The sequence below is a fragment of the Schistocerca americana genome, chromosome 8, assembly GCF_021461395.2.
Source record: "Schistocerca americana isolate TAMUIC-IGC-003095 chromosome 8, iqSchAmer2.1, whole genome shotgun sequence".
Taxonomy (NCBI): Eukaryota; Metazoa; Arthropoda; class Insecta; order Orthoptera; family Acrididae; genus Schistocerca; species Schistocerca americana.
Genome location: NC_060126.1, coordinates 386,103,145 through 386,125,785, shown reverse-complemented (window position 1 = coordinate 386,125,785; position 22,641 = coordinate 386,103,145).

Sequence of the window (22,641 nt, the reverse complement as noted above, 5' to 3'; positions counted from 1 at the left end):
CCTCTAAGGAGGCGGGGGTTTCAGTGACGTAATTGAATCCTCTGTTATGACGTAAAAGCGCGGCGTTCTGCATCATCATTCTCGGGCTCGCTTGAAACAGCGAGATATCGACACTTGAGGTTGACACTGAATGGAAAGAGAACTGAATCATCACTTTGAGTAGATACTCCACCTGGAAAAGAAAGAAGTCATTTAGTGATAGAATAGGGATACGAAAGACAGGTAAGCTAAATAATGAACTATCGATATGTGAAGAAATACCTGTAGAGTTGTCATGTGTGCAGTTTTTGTATTCGTCTCCGTTTGGCTCTTAGTGGCCCCGGCAATGTTTCTTCGGCGCTAGAAAGTCCAGATGAAGGAACTTCAGCAATGGAGGGACCAGGCAAAGCGCGAGGGGCTGTGGAAGATTCAGGCTGAACGGAAAGCTCTCTTTGTTCTTCAACTCAAAATATTGTAATTGGATGATGCATGTTATGATAGAGAAAAATTGGTTAGTAAGTATGCGTAATGCTGCAAGATATTATGTGAATTAATATATTCCGTCGCCTCAGCTGCTTCCGACAGTGCTACTGCGAAGGGGTTCTTCCAGGTCGTATTCGTCTCTTGTGTCAAGACTGTCGTCAGTGTAGGAGCACAGCCCTTGTCATTGCTGGCACAGTTTCATGCAGAACACTCCTGCTCTCCTACACACACACTGACGTTGGAAACCTATCTTGCTTGTGCAAAGTATAAGTTAGGAAAACCTCTAGGGAGGCGGGGGTTTCAGTGTCGTGATTGGATCCTCTGTAATGATGCAAAAGCGTAGCGCTCTGGGACATCATCCTTGGGCTCGCTTCAAAGAGCGAGATATCGACACATGGGTTGTTTATTTTTAACTTTATTTCGGCGCTAAACACTAGCCAAACAACTTTTTCTCCTTTGATAGCCCACATTTTTTCGGTTGCCCACCACCCGAAGGTAGAGGATTCTAAACACAGTGGTGGGCATTGTACACAGCGCAACAGAGTTCAAGGATAACTTTTCCCATTGCGACGCATAAGTTAGAAATTTTGCTCAAAGATACCCACAACCTACCTCTATAATGGTGCAAAACCGTGCTGCCTGTGAATTCACGCTTGGGCTAGACGACCTTCAAAACGGCAAGTGTCAACGCATGCGAAAAAAAAGGCCAGAGCTCAGAAGTTCATGTGAGGTGTAAGATGAGTTAATGATGCCACGTTGGCATCAAACTTCACCGCAATTCCGCACAACGCAACCGTGGATGTGTCACGCGATGGGAAGGTCGTCACACCCCTTCTTACCAACATTTCAACCCTCGTTTCGACGCCTCTGCGATGGCGGCCAGAACTGCGACGCTCAGAATTGAAATCACTCGGTTTTCTTATGGGTGGCCGAAGAAAATGTTTCAGATCCCGTCAGAATCGACACGAGACGTCATTAGAGGGTGGTATAAAGATCGTCGATGAAATCACTTCTTCCCTTTGGGCGTCGATTCCTACACATTTCGCGGTCGAAAACGACAGTGCTCAATGTGATGAGCAACAGGGCGACTTTCTTGACAACTTTTGACACTGTCGACACTCCTCTGACGATTCAGCAGTTCTCTAAGAACATTGTGGGCCAGCAACCGCACTGGACGGGATTGCACCCCTTTCTAACGCAGAGCGATGGCAGTTTTTGCTCTGGCGCGCAGGGTGGAACCGTTAGGGATCGTCCAAAACGAGTCGATGCAATTTGAGTTTGATCAGAAGTAACAAAGGTGCTTATGCTCTTTCAGCCCTCCTGTTTCGCACCCTCCTGTTGCGTGATCACAGAGGAGTGCAACACTGATACATCCATGAATAAAATGGCAAAGGAACCTTCTAAGACCCCCAAGGTTCGAAAAACCGTAGGTGTCACCCAGCCACCTTTGTTGAGCACTTTAAAAAAAATGGTTCAAATTGCTCTGAGCACTATGTGACTCAACTTCTGAGGTCATCAGTCGCCTAGAACTTAGAACTAATTAAACCTAACCATCCTAAGGACATCACACACATCCATGCCCGAGGCAGTATTCGAACCTGCGACCGTAGCGGTCGCTCGGCTCCAGACTGTAGCGCCTAGAACCGCACGGCCACTCCGACCGGCGGCAACTTTAAAAATGTGCCTGATTAGAAACAACAACTGTGATGAAATGACACAATTTCAGGGACTTTACTGGTGTCATAGAGATATGATTTTGTGTGTATAGATTGAAGCGGAGAGTAAAAATTTGGACCAAGGCCGGGAATCGAACCCGGGTCTCCTGCTTACGAGGAAGGTACGATAGCCAAAGTGGCTAACACACCTGTCTAGTGAGCAGAAGGCCTGGATTCGATTCCCGGCCTTGATACAAATTTTCACTCGCCTTTCAGTCTATATATATGAAAACAATAGTGATGCCGAACCGCTCGGTCATAGAAGCACGCTCTGCCATTTTATTCATGGATGTGTCAGTGCGGTACACCTCCATGATTACGCCACAGGAGGGCGCGAAACATGCTGGCTGAAAGAGCATAGTCACCGTTTGCTGCTTCCAGTTTCGTCGTATGGATTTGAACGGTCCCTGCTGGTTCTACCATGTACACCAGAACAAAAATTGCGACCGCACGGCACTCTAAATTGGAGTGATCACTTTCAGTGAGATTTCTGGCCCACGATGTCCTTAGAGAACTCTAGAGGTCCAGTCCCAGACTCCTATGGTCGTCAGGAGAGAGCTGGGCTGGTTGCAGTGCTGATGACCCAATTAAGCTCGATAGCGCCAAGAAAACATCACTAACAATAAGACATTTATTGGGAAGTAATACAGGAGTGTCTTACGAAGTGTCATGCCACAGCCGGCAGAATAGTAACTTGTTACTTTCGAAAGACCAGTTTGCGCTCTTCTTGCAGTATTTCCAACACAACGAACCGTCAGGTGGTGGCTGGAATCTCGTGGCATCCAGCTCTGCGTATCGATTGACAAAGTGCTGCCCTGGATGTCGAAGATTATCACTCAGGAATCTCGTTCCACGTCCACCTGCAGGACTCGCTGGCTCGCAGAGGTCGGCTCTCAGCCTCCCGTTTAGGAAACAGGAGCCAGCAGCTTCAGTGTCTGCCACAGGATAACAGGATGACCAGCAGCGGCGTGCACTCACTTAAAGGCAGATGCTGGACAGCGTCCAGGTTGTGAGTTAACGAGCATTGCGCTCTCATTTAAGTATATGGCCGAAAGAATCAGCCTTCAGGAATTATGAAACGAACCCTGTCGTCCAGGACCGGATGCCACAAAGGGGTAGATTCACCACGAGATGGGGAAACACACAGGCGTCTATTGTCTATTGAGGCCTAAACGCTGTAGTGTGCGAGTAAGACAGAGGATAACCTACGTCATAGGGAAACGCTGTAGAATGCTTTTGTGACCGAGGAGACGTAGCAGTGTTAATATGGGGAACCTAAGATCGGCCATAAAGGGAAACATTTATGAAAACTATTTAATTCTGGAGTAATGCAGGGAATCAAGCCACAGTAATTTTAATCTGCTATCCTCCATAAATTTTCATGGTGATCCCAATAAAACTTGAATATTGATCACATCTCTAGTGGTTTAGGATTTACTGTTAAAGTGAAATTAACAAGTTTTGTAACAAAGACCTGAATGCTAAAACCTGAACGCTTTCGTCGATCGTAACGTTCGACATTTCATATGGAAGCGCATTATTAAAATGACAAACGTTGTAAATATCAACTCTGTGACTTTATTTGTTTAAAAGCTATAGTAAATTTAAATTATTAGTATTTACAGTTAAGTATCAGATCATCAATCCTCCACACAAAACACGTTGAACGATGACAGCATGACACCTTATTGAATTATTAGATAACAGAATATTTGTTGTAAAGATTAGTGCATAATAGTTACTTTTGTTGTTTTTTTATTTATCAGAAAGCACATTGGTGCAAGGCTACTGGTCGTGGCATTTAAAGCCAAGAAGTAAATTGTATTGGTTTTCTGTTCAAATGGCTCTAAGCACTATGGGACTTAACACCTGAGGTCGTCACTCCCCTAGACTTTGAACTACTTAAACCTAACTAATCTAAGGACATCACAAACATCCATGCCCGAGGCAGGATTCGACCTGCGACCGCAGCAGCAGCGCGGTTCCAGACTGAGGCGCCTAGAATCGTTCAGCCACAGCGGCCGGCTTGGTTTTCTGTTAAAGATTTTAACGTTTATTATGTAATGGATATTATTGTTACTTTATTTAGAACGTGATAGTGTTCATTTCCCGGCCGGCCGGCGTGGCCGTGCGGTTCTAGGCGCTTCAGTCTGGAACCGCGTGACCGCTACGGTCGCAGGTTCGAATCCTGCCTCGGACATGGATGTGTGTGATGTCCTTAGGTTAGTTAGGTTTAAGTAGTTCTAAGTTCTAGGGGACTGATGACCACAGATGTTAAGTCCCATAGTGCTCAGAGCCATTTGAACCATTTTTTTGTTCATTTCCCATATTCGTAACAGTTTATTATGATTACTTCTGGCGAAAAAACTGAGTAGACCCAATGGGTACCTACTCCCTAGAATTGTGGACACGGAGTTATTACTTCCTTTCGACATTCACTTGCTTCAGTTTTTCCCAGGAATAACTGGACGACACGTGACCGTACGCCACAATGTGTTATCCTACTTGGGTGGATTGTAACATTTTCCCTATGTCATATCTGTAGTTCTTCCATCAATACTAGAGCGCTGCGATATCTTTGCTCTGAAATTATTAATACATCTTTGGTATTTACACGTACTGATTTTGGTAAGCAAACTCAGAGAAACAAACCTCCATTCAGCAGGCGACAAAAACTATACCCCCATATACAAAAACAACATTGCATCGATCTCCCGACAATGAAAAATAAAAAAAAGCTTTAAAACATACTATAAATAGAACAAAATAAAACTGGATGTCTTTCTAATAATCTATACTAGAACAAACGAAGGGCAATATAGCCAAATAGCGACCTCAAATATTTGTTTTAATGAGTCCCACATGAATAGTCTAAGTCGTTGTTGATATCCGTATTTTAACAGTGACTGGTGACATTTCCACTACTTGGTGTGGTCCATGGTATCAGTTCAGGAGTTCCTTTGTTTGGACTTTTGGTGAACGCTGGTTCATTAGCCTACTAACACCTACTGGTCAATCCTGTATAGCTTCCCTAGCGTTGTCATATCTGCTCTTATCATTCTAAGGCTTTCGTATTTGCGCGTATTACTTGTTGCCAAATGTCTCGTAATTTATTAGCAAATGTTCTTACCAATTCGGCGTCGGATCCAAGGTTCGCCTTAATCAGTTCGAAAGGTGAAGGCATTTTCCTGCCACATATTACCTTGTATGGCGAAAGACCAGTAGCCGTACGGGCTTTAGAATTGCACGTGGTAGTAACAAAGTTTGAATACACGTCCCAATTTTAATGATTAATGCATAACTTTTTAGCTCAGCATCTTCGAAATCCTATGATGAACTCCCTCTGTTCTCTCGTTGGCTTGAGGATGGAAGGAGCTTCTTCTCAGTTTGTGACTCGGAGCAAGCAACAAAATGGTTCAAATGGCTCTGAGCACTATGGGAGTTAACATCTGAGGTCATCAGTCCCCTAGAACTTAGAACTAATTAAACCCAACTAACCTAAGGACAGCACACACATCCATGTCCGAGGCAGAATTCGAACCTGCGACCGTAGCGGTCGCGCGGTTCCAGACTGAAGCGCCTAGAACCGCTCGGCCACACCGGCCGGCAGCAAGCAACACAATTGCTTCATAAGATCAGGCATGAAACTGGTACCCTGGTCTTTTTAATTAGCGTGTCCGGAATGCCAGATGTGAGCAAGCAATTATTTACTAACGCCTGAGCAACTGTACCCACATTTTGGTCAGAAATTGCAACCATTACTATATAACGCGAAAACTCGTCAATTATAGTCAATATGTATTTATTTCCTGCTGGCGTTTTATGAAATGAATTTCAAAGTATTTAGATGCTTCCTGTAGACGTTGTAACACGTTTGGTTGGTGGCTCAGATCAGGTCATTGCGCACAAAGTATACAGTTCCTACCTTAAACTCTTGACGGCATAAATAACAGAGGTAGTACTCCGCCACACACCGTCACGTGGCTTGAGGAGTATGGATGTAGATGTAGATGTAGAAGTAGTGCGTAAGCTCAGGAACCGATGACCTCAACAGTTTGGTCCCATAAGACATTACCACAAATTTCCAAATTTCACTCTTTTGAATACCTTCTCCAATAGTCATACAAGCACATCTATGTCTTTTAAAAACATTATTACGTCATTCAGATAGATCAAACATTGTTTTGGTTTCAGTCCTCTAAATACACCAACAAATAATTTCTGAAAGGTGACAGGTGCATTCTTGAGTGTAAATGGCATTTGACGATATTAGAAATGACCTTCCAGGACGGAAAAAGTTGTCTGGTTGATCCTCTGTCGCTACTTATATTTGATGATATCTGCTCCTTAAATCGATCATGGGGAAATAGTTTCACTGACCCACGTTGTCAAGAGTATCTGTTATGTTTTGTATCAGATTCAGATACGCGTAAGTTATTCGGGCGTTGAGGTATCTGTATTTTATCGCCATCTGGTGACTTTTTCAGAACCAAAATTACCATACCACCCAGGGACTATTACTATACTCAGTAACACTGTCAGCTAGCTGCTGGTCAATAAATTCTTCCATCATTGGTTGCATACATTTTGGAACTCGATATAGGTTCTTTTACATTGGAGCATTATTCCCTGTTGGTACTCAGTGTTTCGTGAGTGGCGTCGCTTGAATTACACAAAACCATGAACTGCAGTAACAAAGCTTCCGTTGCTTCTCTATCATTTCCTTACAAGTGTTTCACTCTCCCGCATTACGCAGATTCATTGACACTTTGCTTGTGGCAGAGGTCCTCACTTGACCTCTCCTGGGAATCTTCCTCCAATACATCCAAATTAGCAATTAAATCCTTTGGCAGACTCTATTCATCCTGGCCAAAATAATCAAGACTGTTCGGAACAAAAAATCTCTATCCACATAACTGACGTGTACAAAACGGTTTGGCGCATCCGGTTCTTCGTTAGTTTCGAATGGCTCTACAAAATATAACAACTCCTTAGGTAAGTTCAAATCTTTACTCAACCGCCACGCGGGGTAGCCGAGCGGTCTTGGCCGCCTCGTCACGGTTCGCGCGGCTCTCCCCGTCGTCGGAGGTTCGAGTCCTCCCCCGGGCACGTGTGTGTGTGTCATCCTTAGCGTAAGTTAGTTTGTGTAAGCTTAGGGACCGATGACCTCAGCGGTTTGGTCCCATAAGACCTTACCACAAATATCCAAATTTACTCAACTAGATCAACTTTCCTGCACTTGCACTAACGTATCACGAGAAAGGATCCTTAGTGCTTGTGTCTGCAGTTTGCTGCGTACCACCTTCAGCGTCGGTGACCTTGCTACAGTGTAACACATGTTACTGTTGCCCCTAGCGGAAACAATGTCCCACCAAGTTCAATTATACGCTGCAAAAGGTCAATTTTTGCGTGATGTTTAGCAAGAAAATGAGTCCCAGGGTCAGCAACACGTGGCAATACTTCTACATACTCTCGGAAACACTGATTTCCAACGTTAAAACTGAACAGCGTTGTCGCCAATGACTTTAACGTCATTATCACCTACTCCACGTAATTTATATCGTGGCGACCGCAATCTCCTTCTGCACGAGAGTTCCAACCACTACTGACATTTGAGCCCTTGTGTCCAGTAGAAATCTATGTTCTGTACCATTTACCTTGCCCAGTGAACAACAGTCTGTCTCTGAATACGTTTCTGCACTCTCGTATTCTAATGGGAATTCCATCTGACGTTTGAGGCATCCCAGTTCACGTTTAACGACCGATTATTAGGATGTTACTTGTCCCGTGCTTCTTTTCGGCAGTCAAGCGCTTTATGGTCCACCTCCTCACATTCATAACACTCGGGCTGACGACATTGTTTCCTGATGACGCCCGTGTGCCTATATCTAAAACACTTCACTTCAGGAAAAAAACTCCGCGCTCGCTCTGTCTTCGTGTAGCAATGTCGATCTCCTCGAATTGCATAGCAATCCTAATGGCAGCAGATAAGTCACTGGGATTCTCCATTCTGACCGTCCTTGACATATCGGCAAAAATACCTCTTAAAACACATCCATAGCCAAATTCTGCGCCTCTTGCAGGATCACTGTATTGGCCTTCGCATTCTGCATTAGTTCATACGTCTGCGAGTTCAGTTTCCTAATCCTGTCAGAGGAGGATTCCACTGATTCGCCGTGCTTCTTTGATGGTCCATTGAGCTTTTACCTACAGAACGTCGCGCTTTTCTGCTTCCAACAGTGCTGCATTAGACCGTTAGACAGTTCATCAAACGTTTGAGCCTTACTGAGGCTACTACATAACGTACTTTTTGTGTCGCCCACTAATCCTAATCTAACCATATTCGAGGAAGCTCTTCCGAACATTTCCCAAATCTGGCGGGAGCCTGCACGTCACTAATAAAAACAGATACATCCTCTGTTACTTTTCCCGAAAATGGGGCTATGAGGTTAGCTGCTACGGGGTTGGTGGAACGGGTGGGTACTCTCAACACTGCTTTATTTTCTGCTGAATCAAGCAGTCCTCGGCCTCTAATAGTTTCCCATTGCTCTATAACCCCTACGCATTGCTTAATTGTCTTGCCCGTGTTGCATTGTAGTTTTGTAACAACACGGCTATCTGCGCCTTCAAAGCTTCCATCGTTCCACTCAGGGTACGTGCTCGTGTTTCTGGCATAATTATAGACTCCATTCCCCGTTATACCAGAAAAAAAAGGAAACTGCACACATAGTGGGCAAAAAATAAACTGGAATTAAACTACACTTAAAATTTACGCCGTATCATAGCTCAACGAGATTATGTGCACAGGTGTGCTTCACGAGTAACCCTTCTATACGTACTATAGGTAGTCGACATTTACTGAACACATAGCAAGTCAAGTCTAGATAAATTACAGTACACACACCTCACTGGCTGCAAGTAAATTTCTCTAGTGTTCCCTCGGAGCTCGTACAAGTCTGTAAGTCTCTTAGGTCTAACGAACGACACTTTTCACTTACTTTGAAGATCCATACAACTCAACATGGCCATAAGAAAAATGAAACATGAAAGTAAAGTCGCTTACCACACCGTATTGTTATGAACTTCACCTCGTACCTGTTGACTTCACAACGGAGCTGCGTAGATGGTTGGCTGCTGTTGTCCTAGACGTGTGGGAGTGACACTAGGCATAGACGTGTCTACCACTGGCAACCTCTTGCTGACAAAAGATATAGCGGCCGGCCCCAGATTTCTATAGTCGACAGCAGAAAGCCGGGCTGGATGCACTGGCGAGGACCTAGTTATGCCCCAGAGCACCAAGGAAATATCATTGACAATAACACCTTTTTTTCAGTAATAGAGGATTGCTGTGCCACAGCCGGGCCTGCGGAGTAGCGCCTCGTCAGTGGTGGAAGACCGGCTTGCAGTATCGCCAGCATTGTGAACTCTTGGGCGGTGACGATCGCGGAATACGGCAGCCTCCAGCTCTGTGCATCAATCTATACAGCGCTCTCATGGATGTCGAAGATTTGACCTCAGGAGTCTCGCCTCCTCAGGTCTACATCTACATTACATCTATACTCCGCTAGCCACCAAGCGGTGTGTGGCGGAGGGCACAATTCACACCAAAATTATATTTCTACTCCCCACCCCCCCTGTCCACTCGCGGATCGCCCGAAGGAAAAACGACTGTCTGGACGCCTCAGTACGCGCTCTAATTTCCCTTATCTTTGATTGGTGATCATTGCGTGATTTGAAAGTTGGTGGTAATAATATATGCTCTACATCCTCGGCGAAGATCGGATTTCGGAATTTAGTGAGCAGCCCCTTCCGTTTAGCGCGTCGTCTGTCTGCAAGTGTGTCTCACTTCAAACTTTCTATGAGATTTGTAGCGCTCTCGAGATGGCCAAATGTACCAGTCGCGAATCTTGTCGCTCTTCTTTGGACCATCTCAATCTCTTGAATCAGACCCAACTGGTAATGGTCCCATACAGACAAACAATACTCTAAGACTGGACGAACTAACGTATTGTAAGCTGTTTCCTTTGTTGAAGGACTGCATTGCTTCAGGATTCTATCAATAAACCGCAATCTGGAGTTCGCCTTGCCCGTTACTAGTCTAATTTGATCATTTCGAATAGTCACACCCAGATACTTGACGGGTGTTACCGCTTCCAAAGACTGGGCATTTATTTTGTGCTCTTAGGTTAATGGGGACATTATACGCAGTAGATTACACTTACTAATATTGAGAGATAACTGCCAGTCATTACACCACGCATTTATTTTCCACAAATCTTCATTTATTTGTTCACAACTTTCGTGTGATACTACTTTCCTGTAGACTACAGTATCATCGGCAAACAGTCTAATGCCGCTGTCAGTACCATCGTAAAAAGCAGCGGACCTATTACGCTGCCCTGGGGCACATCTGAAGTTACGGTTGTTTCTGTTGAAGCCACCCGATTCAGAACGACATACTGCTCTCTGTCCGATAGAAAACCGCATATGTCATCGGATAGATCGTAAGCGGGCACTTTTTGGAGCAAGCAACAGAGCGGAACTGAGTTGAACACCTTTCGAAAGTCGAGAAAGATGGCATCACCTGGGAGCCGGTATCTAGGGCCTGTTGTATATCATGCACGAAGAGGACCAGCTGTGTCTCGCATGGCCGCTGTTTCGTAAAACCGTGCTGGTTTCTGCAGATGAGCTTCTCAGAGTCTAGAAAGGTCATTATGTCTGGACACAAAATATGTTCCATGATTCTACAACAAATCGATGTCAGTGAAATTGGCCGGTAATTATGTGCATCGTTTTTCTCCCCTTTTTATAGATTGCTATGATCGTGGCTATATACCAGTGCCGTGGAACTATCCGCTGTTCCAATGATCTCTGATAGATGATGGACAAGGACGGTGCTATATTTGTAGCATAGTCAACATATAATGTTACGGAGATACCTGCAGTACTCGCTGGCTCGCAGAGGTCGGCTCGCAGCCCCTATTTAGCAAACAGGAGCCAGCAGCATCAGTCTCTGCCACAGTAACGGGATGAGCAGGAGTGGTGCCCATCCATTCGGAGGCGGATGGCGCACAGCATCCAGATCATGCAGGTCAAGCCTCCAACAGACCTGCAGGGTGATGGTGGCCTCCGCGATCCATCAGCATGACCTTGGGTGTCGGTAGTGCAGATATCGGTAGCAGCGTCCTTACAGCCTGACTACTGGTACCATAGACGATCGGAGGCAGCTAGACATGCAGAGAGTCGACCTCTATAGCCTCCCCTTTCATTGGATAGCTTTACCTGACACACAAGCTGAGACTATGCATTGTGCAGTCGGAAATCAGCACTCATCCATCAGACACTTGTTAAAAAGGATGGGGTATTTATGTTGACGCTTCCCGTGCGCTCTGCGGCATCGGAAATGGCTTTGTCACCATGTCTCCTGGTTTGTCCTCGTTGCCAGCAGCATTTCCCCCTAGCTGGCAGTCTGCTGGTCATGGACACAGGCAGTTCGCCTTCTGGCATTTGCCAAAGTAGAACTTGGACGAATTTTTAGTGTCCGCCAGGGATAATATCCTGGGGCCCCGTTGCTCATCACAATGAGAACTGTCGTTTCCGGCAGCAAAATGCGTGGGAACCAACGACCCAAGAGAAGGCGTGATCTCACTGACGCGGTTTATACCACCCTCTGAGACCATTTTGTGTCGATTCTGAGTGGCGATGTGCCTGAAATGTTTTCTTCGCCCGCCCATAAGAAAACCGTGTGATTTCAATGCTAGGCGTCGCGATTCTGACCTCCATCGTAGAGGCTTCAAAACAAAGGGTGAAATGTACGTAAGAGGAGGCTGTGACAACCTTCCTATCGCGTGACAAGTCCACAGTGGCATTTGGCAGAATTGTGGTGAAATTTGGTGCCAATTTGACATCACGAACCCACCTTACACGTCACTTGAACTTCTGAGCGCTGGTCTTTTTTTCTCATGCGTCGACGCTTGCTGTTTGAAGAGTTGCAGAGCCCAAGGATGAATTCGCAGGGCAGCACGCTTTTGCACCATTACAGAGGAAGTATCGTTGAGCAATATTTCAAACTTACGCGTCGCAATGGTAAAAAGTGGTCCTTTAATTCTGTTGCGCAGTCTAGAATTCCCATCACTGTGTTTCGAATCCGCTCCCCACCGGTGGAGGGCCACTGAAAAAATGTGGGCTACCAGAGGAGAAAAAGTTGCTTGTCTAGTGAGTAGCGCCGATATAAAGTTGAAAATAAACAGCCCCGTTACTGTTAGATGTTTTCATTCGTTGACAAAACAATATATTAGTTACACTCTTAGAGGAAGTACACTGGCCACTTTGAAAAGCTGTAGATGTGTAGAACTGATACCGAGTGGCTATGCGATCCTTCATGGCTGGTGTAAGTCATGCCCACGGTAACACCTGCAATGAAGTTGCCCGCTTTGTTGACGTATCAGCGCGTAATGTGTAACGTGTGTATAGGGAATGGTTTAGCATACGGAACCATGTAATACGGCTGGAACTAGATGATATCACCTCATATCCAAATGGGATGATAACAACTTCTTGTCTGCTCTTCCTAGCAGAAACACTCTCCTATGCTTTTTGATTAATTTTTTTTAGCTTCAGTAAGTAAAGTTGCTATCATGACATGGTGGTCACTAAACAATGTCTCAATACTGATGCCGTTCTCCGGCCTCTTTGTAGCTACAAGGTCTAAAATAAGGAATGCCTTCAGCTGGTTATGGCAGACATTCCCGACTAAGTAATGGACGTACACAAATCATCGGCAAAGTTTGAACTGATTGCAAATGGCGCTCTGGAGAAGTATGTGCCGAGTAAATAGATTAAGAACGACAGGGACCTACCATAGTTTATTAACAAAATTCATAAAATGCTGAGGAAGCAGAGAGTGTTAAACTCTCGTTTCAAAAGAGAACGCACAAATGACGACAGGCAAAACAGAGTAGAAAATCGTGCATCTGTGAAAAGAGCTATGCGCGAAGCATACAAAAATTCCCATTGTCATACCATAGCAAAAGATCTTGCCGAGAAGTCGACAAAATTTGTCCTGCATAGAGTCACTAAGCGGGTCGAAGGCTTCTACTGAGTCACTGGTTGACCGTCGCATAGACCCTCGTGTGTAGGACATAGTAATAAGCATCAGTGGCATAGAGAAGCAACTCAAAGTGTTGAAAACAAATGAGTCAACAGATTAAGGTGGAATCTGAATTCGGTTTTATAGAAAGCACTCTAGAGAACTGGGCCCCTTGTTGCGAATCTCTCGTCCAGCGCGAAGTTCCAAGCGGCTAGAAAACAGCGCAAGTGACTACAGTGTATAAGACGGGCAAAAGAACGGACGTGCAAAATTACAGATCAGTATCCTTAAGAACGGTTTGCTCCAAAATTCTTGAAGATATTCTCAGTTTGACTATAATAAGTCTGCTTAACACGGAAGAGCTTCCGTCCACAAATCAGCATGGATTTAGAGAGAAATTGCCATTTCTCGCACAATATCCTGTGAACCATAGAGGAAGGGCAACAGGCACATTCCACATGCCCCGGTTTCCGAAAAGCGTGTGAAATAGAGCCCAACTACAGACTGCTGACACATTTAGAAGCATACAGAATAGGTTTCTAAGTATGTGAGTGGCTCGAAGGCTTCTTAAGTAATAGAACCTATTGCGATGTCCTCGACAGCGAGTGTTCATCAGAGGCAAGGGTAACATCAGGAGTGCCCTAGGAAGGTATGATGAGAGCGCTCTCATTCCCTATATACTAATTGATCTGAACGATAGGATCAGAAGCAGTCTGCCGTTTTTTGCTGATGATGCTGATGAAGGCGTCGTCGTTGATACAAGATGAGTTAGACAAAATGCCCAGTTGCTGGATGAAAGACAGTTTGAAGAATGAAATTTGCACCCAGCAGTGGAGTGGGCGCTGATGTAAAAGTTCCTGGCAGATTAAAACTGTGTTCCGGACCGAGACTCGAAGTCAGGACCTTTGCCTTTCGCGGAAATGTGCTCTACTGGCTGAGATACTGACGACTCGCCCTCACAGTTCAACTTCTGCAATGGCATCTTGCTCCAAATGTAGAAAAATGTAAAATAATGTCGATGAGAACGAAAAAAATCCCGTAATGTTGAATTATTACTTTAGTAGTGTGCTTCTAGACACAGTCAGATCGACTAAACATCTAGGCGCAACGTTGCAAAGCGATATGGAATACAGTAAGCACTTAACGTCGGAAGTAGGGGAGATTGGGCGACGTCGGTTTACAAGCACAATTTTAGGAAACCGTGTTTTATATGTTTGGGGGGGGGGGGGGGGAGGGGGGGTGAAGGCCACATCCGGGGAAGTTCAAATGGCTCTAAGCACTATGGGACTTAACATCTGATGTCATCAGTCCCCTAGACTTAGAACTACGTAAACCTAACCAACTTAAGGACATCACACACATCCATGCATCCGAGGACGTCTTATTTCAGGTGATTATGATAAAAGGGGTTATTACCCGTGGTCTAGGGGTAGCGTCTTTGATTTATAGTCAAGACGTCTTCGGTCCCGGGTTCGATCCCCGCCACTGCCTAAATTTTGATAAATAATCAGTATTGGCGGCCGAAGACTTCCGGCGTAAGAAGTCAGCCTCATTCTGCCAACGGCCTTTTCAAAGAGGGCGGAGGAGCGGATAGAGGTTCAGGGCACACTCTTGTAGTAGGGGTGGGAAATTGCCCTTAAAAGCGGAAGAATCAGCAATGATCAACGACATGAGGATGCAGAAGGCAATGGAAACCACTGCATTGAAGACACGTAACGTGTATCCACAGGACATGTGGCCTGTAGTTGAAGAAGTATCATGATGATCTCTCCATTGGCAAAAGATTCCGGAACAGTCCCCCATTCGGATCTCCGGGAGGGGACTACCAAGGGGGAGGTTACCATGAGAAAAAGACTGAATAATCAACGAGAGGATAACGTTCTACGAGTCGGGGCGTGGAATGTCAGAAGCTTGAACGTGGTAGGGAAACTAGAAAATCTGAAAAGGGAGATGCAAAGGCTCAATCTAGATATAGTAGGGGTCAGTGAAGTGAAGTGAAGTGGAAGGTAGACAAGGATTTCTGGTCATATGAGTATCGGGTAATATCAACAGCAGCCGAAAATGGTATAACAGGTATAGGATTCGTTATGAATAGGAAGGTAGGGCAGAGGGTGTGTTACTGTGAACAGTTCAGTGACCGGGTTGTTCTAATCAGAATCGACAGCAGACCAACACCGACAACGATAGTTCAGGTATACATGCCGACGTCGCAAGCTGAAGATGAACAGATAGAGAAAGTGTATGAGGATATTGAAAGGGTAATGCAGTATGTAAAGGGGGACGAAAATCTAATAGTCATGGGCGACTGGAATGCAGTTGTAGGGGAAGGAGTAGAAGAAAAGGTTACAAGAGAATATGGGCTTGGAACAAGGAATGAAAGAGGAGAAAGACTAATTGAGTTCTGTAACAAGTTTCAGCTAGTAATAGCGAATACCCTGTTCAAGAATCACAAGAGGAGGAGGTATACTTGGAAAAGGCCGGGAGATACGGGAAGATTTCAATTAGATTACATCATGGTCAGACAGAGATTCCGAAATCAGATACTGGATTGTAAGGCGTACCCAGGAGCAGATATAGACTCAGATCACAATATAGTGGTGATGAAGAGTAGGCTGAAGTTCAAGACATTAGTCAGGAAGAATCAATACGCAAAGAAGTGGGATACGGAAGTACTAAGGAATGACAAGATATGTTTGAAGTTCTCTAACGCTATAGATACAGCAATAAGGAATAGCGCAGTAGGCAGTACAGTTGAAGAGGAATGGACATCTCTAAAAAGGGCCATCACAGAAGTTGGGAAGGAAAACATAGGTACAAAGAAGGTAGCTGCGAAGAAACCATGGGTAAAAGAAGAAATACTTCAGTTGATTGATGAAAGGAAGAAGTACAAACATGTTCCGGGAAAATCAGGAATACAGAAATACAAGTCGCTGAGGAATGAAATACATAGGAAGTGCAGGGAAGCTAAGACGAAATGGCTGCAGGAAAAATGTGAAGACATTGAAAAAGATGTGATTGTCGGAAGGACAGACTCAGCATACAGGAAAGTCAAAACAACCTTTGGTGACATTAAAAGCAACGGTGGTAACATTAAGAGTGCAACGGGAATTCCACTGTTAAATGCAGAGGAGAGAGCAGATATGTGGAAAGAATACATTGAAAGCCTCTATGAGGGTGAAGATTTGTCTGATGTGATAGAAGAAGAAACAGGAGTCGATTTAGAAGAGATAGGGGATCCAGTATTAGAATCGGAATTTAAAAGAGCTTTGGAGGACTGACGGTCAAATAAGGCAGAAGGGATAGATAACATTTCATCAGAATTTCTAAAATCATTGGGGGAAGTGGCAACAAAACGACTATTCACGTTGGTGTGTAGAATATATGAGTCTGGCGATATACCATCTGACTTTCGGAAAAGCATCATCCACACAATTCCGAAGACGGCAAGAGCTGACAAGTGCGAGAATTATCGCACAATCAGCTTAACAGCTCATGCATCGAAGCTGCTTACAAGAATAATATACAGAAGAATGGAAAAGAAAATTGAGAATGCGCTAGGTGACGATCAGTTTGGCTTTAGGAAAAGTAAAGGGACGAGAGAGGCAATTCTGACGTTACGGCTAATAATGGAAGCAAGGCTAAAGAAAAATCAAGACACTTTCATAGGATCTGTCGACCCGGAAAAAGCGTTCGACAATATAAAATGGTGCAAGCTGTTCGAGATTCTGAAAAAAGTAGGGGTAAGCTATAGGGAGAGACGGGTCATATACAATATGTACAACAACCAAGTGGGAATAATAAGAGTGGACGATCAAGAACGAAGTGCTCGTATTAAGAAGGGTGTAAGACAAGGCTGTAGCCGTTCGCCCCTACTCTTCAATCTGCTGAACGGAATGAACAGTCTAATAAGTACACAGTATGGTTTGAGAGTAAATCGGAGAAAGACGAAGGTAATGAGAAGTAGTAGAAATGAGAACAGCGAGAAACTTAACATCAGGATTGATGGTCACGAAGTCAATGAAGTTAAGGAATTCTGCTACCTAGGCAGTAAAATAACCAATGACGGACGGAGCAAGGAGGACATCAAAAGCAGACTCGCTATGGCAAAAAAGGCATTTCTGGCCAAGAGAAGTCTACTAATATCAAATACCGACCTTAATTTGAGGAAGAAATTTCTGAGGATGTACGTCTGGAGTACAGCATTGTATGGTAGTGAAACATGGACTGTGGAAAAACCGTAACAGAAGAGAATCGAAGTATTTGAGATGTGGTGCTATAGACGAACGTTGAAAATTAGGTGGACTGATAAGGTAAGGAATGAGGAAGTTCTATGCAGAATCGGAGAGGAAAGGAATATGTGGAAAACACTGATAAGGAGAAGGGACAGGATGATAGGACATCTGCTAAGACATGACGGAATGACTTCCATGGTACTAGAGGGAGCTGTAGAGGGCAAAAACTGTAGAGGAAGACAGAGATTGGAATACGTCAAGCAAATAATTGAGGACGTAGGTTGCAAGTGCTACTCTGAGATGAAGAGGTTAGCACAGGAAAGGAATTCGTGGCGGGCCGCATCAAACCAGTCAGCAGACTGATGACCAAAAAAAAAATGATGAAAGGATGATGACGACAGCACATCACCTAGACTACGAGCGGAGAAAATCCGCCCGCCCGGGAATTGAAACAGGGCTCGCTGCATGGTATGCAAACATGTTACCACTCAGCTAACCAGGTGGGCGGTTTATTTGTAAAGGAGACCGCATATATAACGGGCGATCAAAGAGTTCCCGGCCGGCCGGAGTGGCCGTGCGGTTCTAGGCACTACAGTCTGGAACCGAGCGACCGCTACGGTCGCAGGTTCAAATCCTGCCTCGGGCATGGATGTGTGTGATGTCCTTAGGTTAGTTAGGTTTAATTAGTTCTAAGTTCTAGGTGACTGATGACCTCAGATGTTAAGTCGCATAGTGCTCAGAGCCATTTGAACCATTTGAAAGAGTTCCCGTTCGAAGGCAGTACAGCTAGAGTCGGTAAACCAGTCAGCCTAAATTAAAGCAGGAAGGCAATGATACCACCGACGCACCAAGTTGAAGATGTCCCTTTGATAAAACACCGTGTCCTGCTGGGTGAAGAGGTCCTCAACTGTCTGCTCCACATCCTCCCCCGACAGAAATCGTCGGCTCGATAATCGCATGTGGAGAGATCAGAATTATAGAGCACAACTCGACTACGTTGCATATAAGACGCAGCAACGCCCTCAAACGTAAAGTTTTCGATTGCCTCTTATAGAATATTAGAGGGACCCATTCTTCAGTACTGCTGCAGTGTTTCGGATACCCACGAGGTCGTTTTAAAGGCAGACATCGAAGCCGTTTAGCGGTGGGTTGCTACATTTTGTGTTCGATCAACACGCAAGTATTAGAGAGATACTTCGTAAACTGAAATGAAAATCACTAGAGAGAAGACGACGTCTATTTCGAAATGCTATTGAGAAAATTTACGGAATCGACAAATCATTTTTGCCTTGCTCTGTCTGCAAGTGGAACAGGGAAGGAAACGACTAATAGTCGTACAAGGTGCCCTACACCATGCGCCATTTGGTGCTTGCGGAGTATGTATGTAGGCACATAAGCAGATGAATTACACGGTATTAGTGTGATGTCCCTGAAGGGAAGCTAAATGTCCCGTGTGCCTACGTGCAGCCTTAGCTAGCGTGTGTGAATCAAGTTCCCACAATGCCTCCTGCGATGTTGCGCGCAGTCAGTGGAATCGCGCGCGGCCGTGTCGCAAGGTCCGTTTCGTGACGCACTGTTATTGAGAGCCGCCGTCCTGTCTGCGGAATCCTCTGGTATCGCGTGGTGACCTCGCCAGTCTAGCGACCCGCACAGATACCGGAGGCGGACGTGACGAAACCCGGCACTCGTGTGGGTATGTATCAACCGCCGACTGCCGGCTATCACTCTTGCGTTTCAGCGTGACTTACGAGGACTAGACACAAAGTTTTATTCACCCTTTCGAAAAAAATAGAGCTGCGACCGTGGAAATTGATGAGGGTGTTAGTTCTCCTCTACACGTTCATCCTTCAAGGCGACACATTTTTCCAGAGCATGGACAACTTGGCGGAGACTTGATTTTGTGCATTCTCCTTGTTAAAAAACGTTCCCCTCCGAAAATAATTTTTTCACCATTGTGGAAATGCCTACCACACAGTAGACAATGATTTCTTCATTCCCGAGGAAAGAGGAAAAAGTCGTTGGGTCCAGCTCATTCTGCAGTCGACAGAGACACACATGTTGCATTTTGTTTTTCTTCCTTTTCTTTCTTCAGAGGTGGTATTTAAAACTTTTTGGCTACTCCTGTAACTTTACATAAGTCACTTAGACCCGGTTTTAGTAAACCGATTTTTTTCCAGTACAACTTTTTCTTGATCATAAAAGCACACATAGATTCCGGAAATGCTGGTGTAGCTGTCGGATTTTCTCTCATATTATCGATATTCCCCCGTCCATGTAAACGCTCTACCATTCAAGCTTACTGAAACTGTCAGGTTCCTAGTTGGCCCTAAGAATGTTGATTAATCTCGATGGTGTGTCTTTTTGTGCAGCGAAAGTGAAGAAGATATATTGAACTTACCAAGAAGATATCGAACCCTTACACTTGACTGACAAAAAATGTAGAGATCGAATATGAATTTCTGGAGGTTTGTTTGGCCCTAACAGACTGGGTGAATGAGCGTTTTTCAAGTATTGCACGGAAATTACTACAGAAATTCCCAAAAACAAATGTAGTATCTGTAAATTATTATGTCCAGTGTGTTTATAATTACACTTTCGCTACTTGGGCCAGCGCAGACCGAAAACTACGAGGGTTGGAACTTTAATAGCGGCAACTATTTATTTACAGCTTGTGCGAAATAGATACGTGTTTCAAAGTTTTACTGACCTTCAAAGTAGTCACCAGCATTGTGTATAACCCGTTGCCAGCGATGTGGAGGTCGTAGGATACTCTTAGCAGTGCCAGTTGTGTTGACAGTTCGAGCGGCGCGGTCTATTGCCCGACGAATTTGTAGCACTTCTGAAGCGAATGCCATGAAGTGTTTCCTTCAGTTTAAAAATCGAGTTGAACTTAAGAGGGCTTAAGTCAGGGGAGTGCAGTAGGTGGTATAGCACTTAGCAGCCCCATCAGTCAAACAAATCAGTAACAGCTTGCACTGTACGTGCTGGAGCATTGTCCTGCAAAATGATGGTCAGGTCCTGCAGAAACTGCCATCACTTCTGTCTCTATGCTGTTCATTTTTGGAACACAACCTACGACCAGCTTAGAAGTGATGACCTGACCATCATTTTGCAGGACAATGCTCAAGCATTTACAGTGGAAGCTGTTACTGATTTGTTTGACTGATGGGGCTGCTAAGTGCTATACCATCTACTGCACTCCCCTGACTTAAGCTCTCGTAAGTTCAACTCGATTTCTAAATTGAAGAAAGTACTTCACGGCATTCCCTTCAGAACCGCTACAAATTCGCCGAGCAATAGACCGCGCCGCTCGAACTGTCAACACAACTGGCACTACTAAGAGTATCCTACGACCTCCACATCGCTGGCAACGGGTCATACAGAATGCTGGTGACTACTTTGAAGGTCAGTAAAACTTTGAAACACGTATCTATTTTGTACGAGCTGTAAATAAATAGTTGCGGCTATTAAAGTTCCAACCCTCGTATTTATCGTGTGGGTACCCTACCTGCAGGATTTGCGTTTTTATTAGTGTTAGTGTCGTGACTTGCCGTTTGACACCGGTACTGGTACGGCGATGCAGTGCTGAAACAAAACCGTCAGCGTTCAATAGAGTTGCACACAGCCAACATAGGTCTGGACAAGTTGAGTAAGGCTTCAATCGTAAAGCTGTTTTTATCAAATCAACGATAGTGCTGTTGCTCTTCGTGAGTACGACGCATTAAAGGCGTACGGAGAGGTTCTTGTTCCGCACTTGGATTGAGGAATGTGAATCGGGAGTTCGAATTAACTGAAGTTTTGTGAACTGCTTCAGGGAGAGGTCGACGCCAGTTCCACAACAAATAGTTACAGAAGTTACTGTTGCTATAGCTGAGAATGCTGGACGCGATGTTCGGTCTTCAAGCAGTGCACGACAGCCAAAATCCCACTTGAGATGTTTCAGGCAGCAGTAGAGTAACCTCTAGTGTGGTTCCAGTCTGTCGTGGATGCAGATGGCCGTCACAATGAGCAGCGTTTGTAACCTGTAAAGTAAAAATGGTACGCAATTAAGAAACGTTACCGTCTCATGTGGCAATTAAAATGTGTTTCTTTCAATGCATTATTCTTTATTTCTCTTCTGCATGTCCTTACAAATGTTACTAGAAAGTTTCATTGTCCTACCATTACTAGTTTTTCATAGTGCCCTCTGAATTAGCGAAAGTTTACTTATAATGAAGTTGTACTAACTACAACAATGTCACTACCAACCATAGAGGCTGAAGTCAGTAAGACTGTTCAAAACCTAAAACATAAAAAGTCAGTAGGAGTAGACCGAGTCTCTATGTGTGTGCTGAAACAATGCATACAGAGTATTTCAGACTCTCTTAAGAAACATAATAAGTGAGCCATTCACACTACAAAAATTTCCAGAATGTATAAGATGGGCAAGAGTTGTGCCTCTGCTAAATAAAGGTAATACATAAGACACAGAAAACAACCGGAACATTTGTCTGTTGTCATCTTTCTCAAAAATAATAGAATCAATTACGAAAGACAGGTTAATGAATTACTTCAATAAATACAACCTTCTATCTTCCCTCTAAAGATTATCATAGAGCTGTACACGATACTCGTTTTGCAAGGATAAATGAATCACAGTTTGGCTTCTGAAGTGGCAGAAGTACAGAATCTGCTATAACAGAATTCACGAAAGTTGCACTTGGCGCTCGTGACAAAAATGAGTGCGTTACAGGTATATTTATAGAACTTTCTAACACTTTTCTTGCTGTTGACATAATCGCTATGAATAATTCATAGCTAATGACTGGTTCCTATCTTACCTATCAGATAAGATACCAAGAATAGATAGACATAACACATAGGCTAAACTTTTTGTGAAACTCTTATTGGAACTAAAATACATTAGTATATGAGTTCCTCAGGGTAATATATTAGGACCAGTACTATCCCTGATATTCAGCAATGATTGGGAGGAACATTATCTATGTTCAAATGGCTCTAAGCACTGTGAGACTTAACATCTGAGGTCATCAGTCCCCCTAGACTTAGAACTACTTAAACCTAACTAACTTAAGGACATCACACACATCCATGCCCGAGGCAGGATTCGAACCTGCAACCGTAGCAGCCGCGTGGTTCCAGA